Source organism: Epargyreus clarus, unplaced genomic scaffold (genome assembly GCF_041222505.1).
Source record: "Epargyreus clarus isolate Ecla_fem2 unplaced genomic scaffold, WU_Ecla_fem_2.2 ptg000013l, whole genome shotgun sequence".
Classification (NCBI taxonomy): domain Eukaryota; kingdom Metazoa; phylum Arthropoda; class Insecta; order Lepidoptera; family Hesperiidae; genus Epargyreus; species Epargyreus clarus.
Genome location: NW_027332221.1, coordinates 2,604,199 through 2,615,671, shown reverse-complemented (window position 1 = coordinate 2,615,671; position 11,473 = coordinate 2,604,199). Strand labels below are relative to the sequence as shown.

Genomic DNA, 11,473 nt, shown 5'->3' with positions numbered 1-11,473 from the left:
TCTTCTAGCTTCATATAATCTTCAGATTCTGCCACTTGGGCCAACTCACCATTTTCCAAATTGCACCCCGTCTCTCCTCGATCTCATGATTGTCTCTTCACCTGGTAACGTCGATACACATGGGCAAATCACTTCTTCTTTTTCATATCACGATCTTGTGTATTTATCTTATCATATTCGTACTTCTAAGCGTAGATCGCAATATCTCACACTTCGCAGTTACAAGGGCATCGACTTGGAGGCATTGCGGCGTGATGCTGATGCTATTGACTGGACACCACTCGTAAATAGCGTCAGCATAGACGACAAAGTGCGTGAATTCAATCACCAGATTCTCAAACTCTATGACAGCCATGCACCTCTTAAACGCGTTAAAGTTAGGCATGCTCCAGCTCCGTGGCTTACCTCGGATATCAAAGAGTGTATGGCCCTTAGAGATAAGGCCAAAAAGAAGTTTAAACGTTGTCCTTCCGAGCAGAATCTGGCCACGTTTAAGCGCTTACGGAATCGCTGTAGTCGTCTGTGTAGGGATGCAAAGAGACGCTATTTCCATGACTCTCTTGTCAACCGTAGCTCCGCTGAGGTTTGGAAGTTTCTTAAATCTGTAGGAATTTGCAAGCCTGCATCTATTGTTAATAGTGGCTTGGATCTAAACCAATTAAATAAATATTTCTAACTCTTGCCTTGTTGTTTGGATCCCGTCACTAAAAACAAAACATTATTTACACTTACAAATATCCCCAAACCATCTTGTTCACCATTTAGCCTCACGGTAGCTACGGAAGAAGACGTTAAAAAATCAATTAAATCTATAACTTCGACCGCGGTTGGAAATGACAATTTGTGCTCAAAGATGATCTTATTAATCCTTGACAATATCCTTCCTATAATGTCCCATATATTTAATTTTTCTTTATCCTCCTGTACCTTTCCTGTTGTCTGGAAGCAGGCGAACATTACCCCTTTGCCGAAAAACACGAACCACGTTTCTTTTTCGGATTTCCGTCCTATCTCTATCCTGCCATTTCTTTCAAAAGTACTTGAGCACATTGTCCGCAAGCAACTTTCCACTTTCCTAATTAATAATTCTCTTCTTAGCCCCTACCAGTCTGGTTTCCGGCCCGGTCATAGCACCGTAACTGCGCTGCTGAATGTCACTGATGATGTTCGGTGGGCAATTGAGAACAAATCTCTTACCGTACTGGTTCTGTTAGACTTCAGCAGTGCTTTTACTTCCGTAGACTTCGACATCCTTTCTGGAGTTCTCAGTTCCATTAATGTCTCATCTTCTGCCGTTACATGGCTTAATTCTTATCTTCGAGGACGATCACAGCGAGTCCGCCAAGGGGAGTATTTCTCGGACTGGTGTGAGCTCACTGCTGGTGTTCCTCAGGGTGGCGTTCTCTCTCCATTACTTTTCTCTATTTTCATAAACTCCATTACAAAAATTATTTCCTCAAATTTCCATCTTTACGCAGATGATTTACAACTATACCGTCACTTCACTGTACCTAACGCCGTTAGCGAAATTAATGTATTGAATAATGACCTCTCGCGGATAAGTGAGTGGGCTAAAGCATTTGGCATTTTGGTAAATCCCAGAAAATCACAAGCTATTATTATTGGTAGTAAATACCATCGAAATTTACTAAATTTTAGTACATTACCAACCATAATCATTGATGGCGTTCAAATCCCCTTATCTAACACAGTACAAAACCTTGGTGTTACTTTGGATGCTAATTTATCATGGGATACACACGTGCGAGAAGTAAGCCGCAAGGTCCACTTCTCTCTACACTCGCTTAAATGTCTTCAAGGTTTCCTGCCCTTTAAAACAAAAATTTCCCTAACTCAAACTCTTATTCAGCCGATATTAGACTACGCGGACGCTTGCTATTTGGATGCCACAGAGGAGCTATTAAATAAACTTGAGCGCTTGCAAAATCTCTGTATTAGATTCATCTTTGGTTTAAGGAAGTTCGATCGTGTCTCTCATTTTCGCAAGGATCTCAAGTGGCTCCCAAGTGATCCGTTCTCGCAGGAATACTCGTATCCTCTGTCTCCTTCATAATATCCTGAAAAGTCCATCCTCTCCCTCGTATCTGAAACACCGTTTTTCGTATACACGGCCTTCTCTGGCACCCTGTAGATCCCATCTGAAATCCCTCCTTAACTATCCTTCTCACAAAACTTCTTTCTACTCCCACTTCTTTTCCGTTCATGCAGTTAGACTGTGGAATTCACTTCCGCCTCATATTCGTCTCACTAACAATGTTTCTTTGTTTAAACGAAAAGTAAAAGAGCACTATTTATCTCTTTCATAATTAGGTATATATGTGTATTTATATATTATGTTTATATATTATGTGTATTTATTTGTATATATTTATATGTCTTTGTTATCTATTTATTTTTGTGCACACTATGTTTGCCTATTACATAAACTTTCCGACCATAGGGGCTGCTGGAAGAAATTTCAGGTTGAAATAAGTAGTCCTCTGTACTACATCTCTTTTTAATGCCGTATTTTTGTTATGTTTTCTGTGTACACAAATTTGTAAAAAAATAAAAAAAAAAAAAAAAAAGATATCGATTCTTTAATACGAAGACACGTGAAATCACAATCAGTCGAGTTGTTAAGTTTTTAGACGATGTTTTTCCTGAGGATAACGGGAGTAATTCCAGTTGTCAAAATATTAACTTTTTCGATTTAATTTATTGTCATGTTCGAATGAAAGTGATGATGAATGAAAAGAGTACATGACTGATGCTGGTGTTACAGGTGATATCGGTGTACGTGTGCCTGCGGTTACAGATACAAGTGATGTAATGTAAGTAATGTGACTAATGCTATGACGGATGTAAGCGAGTCTGAAGTAATGGAACGTGAATCTGTTGATATAAGTAATGATAGTAATAGGCGTTATCCTGTTAGAGAGAGGAAATAAACTGAATTTTACAACTTTTTAACATATGATTTAATTTCAGAGAGTGGTCCTGTAACGGCCTGAGTGTAGGCCTGATCGTAATTTGTGCTAAAATAAAATCAAACTTGAGTTCTTGTTGGACCTCCGCGTGATAGCATGCTTATAGATGACTGAGTGATTATTTGAGACCAAAAATAATGTATTTTAAAATTATTGCAAGCGTTTGGTATGTCCGTTTGTAAGTCCGTGTCAACTTCAATGGAGGTTGATTTGAAATAAACAAAAGGTAACTCAGATAGTAACAGTAGTCTACCGTGTCAGAGTTTAGTGGGGAGATTCAACTATTTAGCCAGTTCCACGAAAGAGTTATGTTTGGTAGTATTTATGTACAGTTTTGTTATAGGTGGGTAATATAGATAAAGGGGGCGTATTGAAAGAACCTTTTTAATATAAATTGTAATCTATATTACTGGTTGTGTATAAAATGATATTGTTCGGTGACTCAAGATTAAAATAGAAATGAATAAAAACGTGGTCTAGCGGAAAATATGTTTTATTAATATACTCTTCAAATAATAATTCTTACAATAACTACAAATATTACCTACAAAAAAGAACGCTCATTCTCGTAAGACAGTGAGGGGGCTTTAAAAAAATCTGTTGCTGACATTCAAGTAATAGAAGGTCCCGGAAAGGAAAAAAAGTAGGCATACCTACAAAAAGGAATGAGATGCCATCAAAAACACTGCTTGTAAAAAAATCCAAGCCTCGCCATTTAGCTCTTCCACCGTAAAAAGTCGTGAGATCCATGGAATCCAAGTCGGTTGATTCATGCAGTCTCTACTTAAGAGACCTTCTGTCTTAAGGTATTATCTCACTATCTAACCTAACAAAATCTCATGGGACCATATCAATATTAAAAATATTTTATGTTTCAAATAAATAGATTGGACTTGGCAATCGTAGTAATGTTACTCGTGTGCTGCGATATGATGCGATTAAAACAAAATGTGAACTGTTTGTGGTATCACCGCTTCCAGTGGCACCACCGCTAGATCAATTTTTGCGTCTTAAGCGCTGCTATGTTCTAGTTTCAAGAGTGCGGTAAGGAAGATATACTATTCCGAGGCGTTCCAGCTTAGTCAGCTTCCTCTATATTACAAAAAAAAACAATGTATATCAGAAGAAAGAAAGAAAGAAAGAAAGAAACATTTATTCGGATAATTGCAACACAAATGAGATACTATAATAGAGAGAAACAAAAAAAAATAACAATAACCTAAAACAAAAGAAAAAAATAATAAATAAAACAACAACAAAAGGACAATAAAATGTACAATCAGTTTTTACAATAATATGTGTTGCAACGACCACGAAAAGGGACAATCTCAGCATGTGCCACGTGCAGGTAAACTGCGTCATGGCTCTGATTTTCAGTTTGCCCCCTGCGTCTGGGCTGCTCGGACGGCTGACTCACACATGCCGTCTGTGCCTTTTTATTTGCTAGTCTTTTTTATCGTTATGATTCATAGAATTTGTGTTATTTGTGAATTGACGAATACTGCGTAAAATGTTAATTATTATAATACAATTTGTAATGAAAGCAATATGGTGAGTATTTCAGATTGTAGTATCTTTTAGTGTATAAAAATATATAATAATATTTGAGTAAATCATCCCAAATACCACTTGTTATTCCCAGAAAAGTTCAGCAAGCCAGATGGGAATTAAACATGTACCCCCATGTTACGATAACCCAGTGGACCACTACTATCACTAGTACCGCGCCCGAAATATGATAACCTGCTACGATGCCTAAGAGCTATAAATTTTGGGTAAGTAAGGAAAACGTTATGTAAATATCTCAACTATTTTAAAGTCATATAATGTGTTATGCTTAATATAATTACTCAATTTGGAATTAAATTAAAATTAAAAGTTATTTTAGTTACGATTTTGTTTTTGACTTTCAAGTAATATAGCTTTATATGTATACTTAAATCTTTGTACTGTTTTTAGGCTGCGAAGAGGCGGAGGCAGGTTATTCCAACATTTCGTGGTGCTGTACCGGAAGCTACCCCTGAAGGCAGCTGAGCAGTATGACGGGTACCATAATTTATCCGGAGCTGACCGGGTTCTATCATTTAAATAATCCCTAGCCCATGTCAGCTTATTGAATAGATATAAGGGTTCCTTATTTTTTATAACACCGAATATAAATGTGGCTAGATGTAGTTGCCTGCGGAGGTCCATTTTTAAAATGTTAGCGGCATTAATATAAGGAGTTACGTGAGAGCGCGGCGGAATGCTAAAACAAAAGCGTGCACAGGCGTTTTGGACTCGCTGGACGACTTTCTTTGTCCGTGTCAGTAGTCGTGGCTCTATGAGGGTATACGCGTAGCTAAACTTAGATAAAACAAGGGCTTCACATACGTTGATGCGTAAGGTCCCACTGAGGTAATTTCTCATACGGTAAAAACTTTTAATCTATAAAAGCAATTACGTACAATATTATTTATGTGCTTCTCGAATCTAAGGTTTTCATCCATGACTACCCCCAGGTTACGTGCCTCTGATACCCTATCTAATAATTTTCCGTTTAAAATAATAGACGGATTTTTACCACTAATTTTGCGAACCTGTGTAGTTGTTCCCATGATCAAAAACTTAGATTTTTCCGGATTTAATACTAAGGAATTGCGTTCAGACCACAGAGAAATACGATCGAGTTCCGAGTTTAGTCTAGACACTGCCTCATCTGTGTCACAAGGTTTAAATGAAGTATATACTTGTATATCATCCGCGTATATGTGATATCTACAATATTTTATATTATTTATCACATCAGCACTGTACAGTATAAAAAGGAGAGGTCCTAAAATAGACCCCTGAGGAACTCCTCGTCTTATATTTTGAGATGTTGATTGACTTTTTATACCGTTATTGCTATTTTGAAGTTCGACCTTCTGAGTTCGGTTAAAAAAATAACTGTTAAACCAATTTACTGTTTGAACACTAAGGCCATAGAACGACAGTTTTGTTATCACAAGTATATGTATATTAAATTAAATTAGTTTGTTTAGTACGATTGCCAAATCTTATCTATTTATTTGAAACATAAAATATTTTTAATATTGATATGGTCCCATGAGATGTTGTTAGGTTAGATAGTGAGATAATACCTTAAGACAGAAGGTCTCTTAAGTAGAGACTGCATGAATCAACCGACTTGGATTCTATGGATCTCACGACTTTTTACGGTGGAAGAGCTAAATGGCGAGGCTTGGATTTTTTTACAAGCAGTGTTTTTGATGGCATACTAATATTACTAGCAAAAAGCGCAGCTTTATAAGGGCTCGCGTATCGTGAATGGTATATTCAGTTTAAGATCCTATATCAAAGATGATGTGGTCACTTATTAATTAACAATAAATTATTAAATCTACCTTTCGTCAGAAGACCTATGAAGAGCAAAGCTACCTTTGATCCAGAACCAGAACCACTTTAAATGCTTGTGGTGGATAACTTATATTAGATCCATTTTTTGGGATTGTAATTTTTTTGATATTTATCCTTGGTATCTTTTTACTCTTGAATTTAAACTCCGCCATACTTATAAAATTATTGCGTCTGATTTGCAAAAAATATTTTTAAGTATATATAGGTATAAGCTATTGTGGATGTCTGAAACGCAGTACATTATAAGCTAATCTGGAGTCTGTTACCAATCAACAAGATGGTGAATGACCTTTATTATTCTCTTCATGTCGATTTGGGTCATTTATCAGTGAATGTTGAATTCACCACGACTTCTTTAATTTACTAAAGCTCCGAGGGATACATTCCGTAAAGCTGCGAATGAGCTACTAATTAATTCTATTAAATAACATTTTTATTAATTGTTAAATTAACTATTAAATTTATGAATTAAATTAATGAATTATGTGTGTGGCCTGCTCAATTAGTTTTGTATTTTCTTTTATGTTTCTACCTAACATAACCAATTCTATACAATACAGGAACGAATTTCCGTAAAACACAATGTGATAGTCGCTAAATTGTAAATTTGTCACTGGGCTTTTTGTCACAAACAAAGTATTTTTTGACGATGGAAATGAAATTTGCGGATGGATTCTAAACGGGTAGTATTTAAACGAGTGACTGCAAATAAAAGTTTTGAACGACAAAAATAATGAATTTTGGTTATAGTATTACTAAGGGAGCAACTGACTGCGAGTGACGAGAAATCAACAGAACAGCAACTTACAAACATTAATTTGAGCGACCTAATATTTTTCTAAGTGTAAACATTACGTCCTGCGTTTTATTCAATATTTAGCAAATGTTTTTTTTTAATACCGAGCAGCATTTTATTTTAAATGAAGTGTTTCGAATACAAAAATCACTTTGAAAAATACTATAGTAAGTAGAATATTGTGTGCTCATGTCATTGATCATGAATAAGTGTAAGGTCTGAATTCATACAGATTGGGCCCACCCGCTCGCTGGGCGCTGTCGCGCCCTGCTCGCTTCGTTTTATATTGTCTTATATGTTCCAACCTAACCTAACCAATTCAATTTTTTTTTTATTTATTTATTTATTCTTAAAACACCATTACATCTATCCTTACAGGCTAAACACCCAATACGATAGAGAGGCCTTATTTTAAATACTTAACTAAATTCTTACCTACATTCCTACTTCATTAAACATATTATATGAAGCACAACTATTGCGAATTCACTCAAGTTGCATGAAAATACGTCAAGTTGTTCATGCGCCTGGTTGAGTGTACAGAGTGCTCGAGTAAGAGGTGACTTAGCCAATAGCTCGGTCCTGGCTGTCGGCACGGCCAGCAGGGGCGGGCGCCGGCGTCTACACACATAGTCCTCTGGAGCACAGGGCTCCAGGCGACACAGTACCTCCGGATTATGAGCTACACCGCGCAACAATTTGACTAAATACGCGATTAGTGCGAACTCTCGGCGTACTCTGAGTTGATTTGTCAACCTCAGGTAGGAATATGTAATCCTATCTGGGTTTGATTGCAGATGTCCATGGACGGCTTTAGCCACTTACTGGTGGACTGCATGCTCGTCTGCTACTCATATATTATTAAAAAAAAAACTTATCTGAGACGTTCCAGTTTAGTCCTCAGGGGAGCGGCGCTTCTGTGGCCGACCTGTTAATTACAGATGTCCATGGGTGGCAGTAGCCACTTACCATCATATGGACTGTATGCTCGTCGGCTACTCCTATATTATAAAACAAAGAAAAACTTGAAACAAAACGCTTTTAAAATACACCGGTGAAACCTCGGTGAAACGCTGCCACGTTAGCATTTTCATATTTTTGATTGACATAATTATGTCATAAATGTCTGCATTCATCATGACGTTTTTTTATTCTGCCATTATTTAAACTAAAATAATCCAAGTCATACAGCCATCAATGTTACACTAAATTTAAATTTGATAAAAAAGTGTTTTTTTTTTGTGTACAAAACCTTATTTCAATCGTGTTGGTCCAATCTAGACATGACCTTAAGTAACTATGTTAAGTTTCAAATTTATAAGCCCTGTAGTTTTTTCAAAAAAGGGATGGAAAGCTTGCAAGATTTTCGAATTATAGAGGACTCGCTTCGCTCGCCCTAATAAAAAGGAAAGGTTTGATTTTTTTGTTTCTTTGTTTGAAATGAATGGGCTCCGAAACTACTGGACCGATTTTAAAAATTCTTTCACCATTCGAAAGCTACATTATCTACGAGTAACATAGGCTATATTTTATTTTGGAAAAAAATAGGGTTCCGTAAGATATTTCAGAAAAGTTACTTATATTGCGTACGCTGCTTGAACTATAAAAGATAGAACCATAAAATGTTCTAATTAATTGTAGATCTTTGGAATATAGATTTATTTTATGATGTAGATCCGCAATAAGAACGGATTTTTTCATATTCCACCGTTGAGGGGGTTAAATAGGGGTTGAAAGTTAGTATGAAAATCCGTCAATTTTAAACCAAACTCGATGAAAATTCAAATTTAGCTTACGGATTTAAAATAATAAAAATATAATTAAAGAGTTTTCCCAAAATCAACCCTTAAGGTGGTTAAATAGGGGTTGACAGGTTATTTTAAAATTTGCCATTTTGGAAGTCAGCACTATGAAAGTGAGCCATTGCCTTACTGGTTAGATATAGTGCAACTTTAATTGGCTACTTGACACTTTTTGGGAAAGTGTTTTAATGAATTAGTATACGTATTATATATGCCTTTCATTGATCACTTTTTCGAAAAAAGGGCTATTTATTAATAAAAAACAAAGTTTCTTTACGGTGAACGGAACGTCGCGTTAAATCAGGCGGTCAAGTGTCATTTTATGGCGAAACGTCATTATACTGTAAACAAACAACGCTCGGAAGAAAATAGGGAGTTATTTAGCTTTTATAATTAAAATTGAAATAAATGACAAGTTATAAGACGTGTGCAGTGACGATGTGTACAAGTACGATCGCTAAATATCCTAACAAATTTGCTTATACACGTTCCTAAACCGAAATCTCATAAACGTTAAAAGAACTTGCAGACAGAGGATTCAAACATATAATAGAAGTATTAATGAGAAAAAAGAATAAGGAGTGATTCATCTACTCTAAATCATCAAACCCGGATGTAATCAGAACAAAACAGCAAGTTAAAGTATTCATATATTATAAAGATGTCTACGATAAGAATAGAGTTAGAATAGTATTAGTTAAGAATAAAATAAATGAATTAAAAGACGTCTACGAGAATTCTCTATTTTAAGGCCTCATTCTGTAATTAATAAGAAACAAACTATTTCGATGACTGAGTTATTATTACTTGTGCACGGATTAACTTACAGGACTGTATAATTAAAAATACATGATTTGCTAATTTTAATCTTTTATTAACCGACTGCTTTGTTTGTTAGGTTTATATGGGTCTATTATTGACTACACACCGTAGAACTTTTGTATATATTTATACACTTTTGTGAACTACTACAGATAACCTCAAAGCATTTTGAAGCTGTTATTTTCTTGTATATTGAAGCTCTTACTACGCTGAATTTTTGTGCTGCTTGAGTGTGTACTTTCTTCATTTTTAAAAGTATTTTCTGTAACAACTAGATATATAATTTTTATCATTGTCATTTTGAGAAATCTGTAGTGCAATAACAGCAACTGTATGGTCATTTTCCTTCCTTCATCTTGTTGCGTAGGTTACTCAAGTAAAGAACTACTATTTCCCATTTCCTTTACTTTATGTACTTCAGTGCTGACCACCTTTGAAACTTTTGGTTCCTCACTTTCTATGACTCCACATTAAAAATGCTACTGCATGTTTGCTGCCTCCTTGGGAGGCAGGACAGTCATCACATTTAATAATACTTTGTTTTTCATATACAGTCATGGACACTGAGCATGACTTTTGATGTACCTTGTATTCAGGACAACTTTTACTTTTCATGAAACACAAACTTGCCTGCCTCTTAAACTGCACATAGCCTATAGCGTCGTCACTATACGACTGTCGCGAAGATCTGAAAATATAAATATAACCAATAAATAACCTTAAAGCAGTTCACATAAGAATATAAGTATAGTTTAAAAAGCTTGATAATCACTTAAACACAACCTTTCTTCTATCGGAAATCGGTTAAGAAATGTTTTAACTGTCCGAAATGATTAAATGTAAATATAAAGAATATTTTACTTACGTTGTTTATTTGTGATTTCCATAGGTTATTTCACGGAAGTTTTTGTATTCATTTTTATTTATTGCATTGTATATCTTCTTTAAGCAGATTCACGCTATCAGCTTTAATATACTGTGGATTCATTTCGGTTCACAACATAAATTCAACCAACTCTAACAGCAAACGATATCATTTTTATTTGTCTTGTTTATTATGCATGTGGTGACGTCACATGACATTTAAGGCAGCACTGTCGCCGTTTTGGGATTTAAAATCCACAGATAAAAAATCGAAAATTTCTTTTAAAAAAATAAAATACTTAGAACGTATTAAAATTAAACTAAATACTGCATAATTTATGTTTACTTATAAGCTATCATATTGGATATATTTCATATTTTATTGTTATAACTGTCAAGTACCCAATTCTACCGTTTTTGGAAAATCAACCCTTATGTGGGTTAAATAAGGGTTGTAAGTTTGTGTGAAAGTCCCCCAGTTTTAATGTAAACTGTATGAAAATCGGTATTTGGGTTTACGATAGAAAATAATTAAACACCTATTTCATTGTTTTTGAAAAATCAACCCTTTAGTTCATAAAATAGGTATTGAAAACTAATTTTAAAATTTGCCAATTTGAAAGCCAGTACTATGAAAGTTAGCCATTACCTTACTGGTTAGATATAGTGGAGCTTTAATTCTATTTAGGGGAAATCAACCCTTATGTGGCTTAAATAAGGGTTGTAAGATTGTATGAAAGTCCCCCAGTTTTAATGTAATCTCTCTGAAAATCGGTTTTTGGCTTTTCGGTAGAAAATAA

General features: G+C 35.2%; 1 long non-coding RNA gene across 1 annotated transcript; it reads right to left on the bottom strand.

Moving 5' to 3' along the window:
* Nucleotides 1-9,840: 9,840 nt before the first annotated feature.
* LOC140746659 (uncharacterized) lies at nucleotides 9,841-11,229 on the bottom strand. Its single transcript, XR_012102793.1, has 2 exons — nucleotides 10,675-11,229; nucleotides 9,841-10,497 (listed from the first exon to the last, which is right to left on the bottom strand). It is a non-coding gene; the product is annotated as an uncharacterized LOC140746659 (long non-coding RNA).
* Nucleotides 11,230-11,473: the final 244 nt, after the last annotated feature.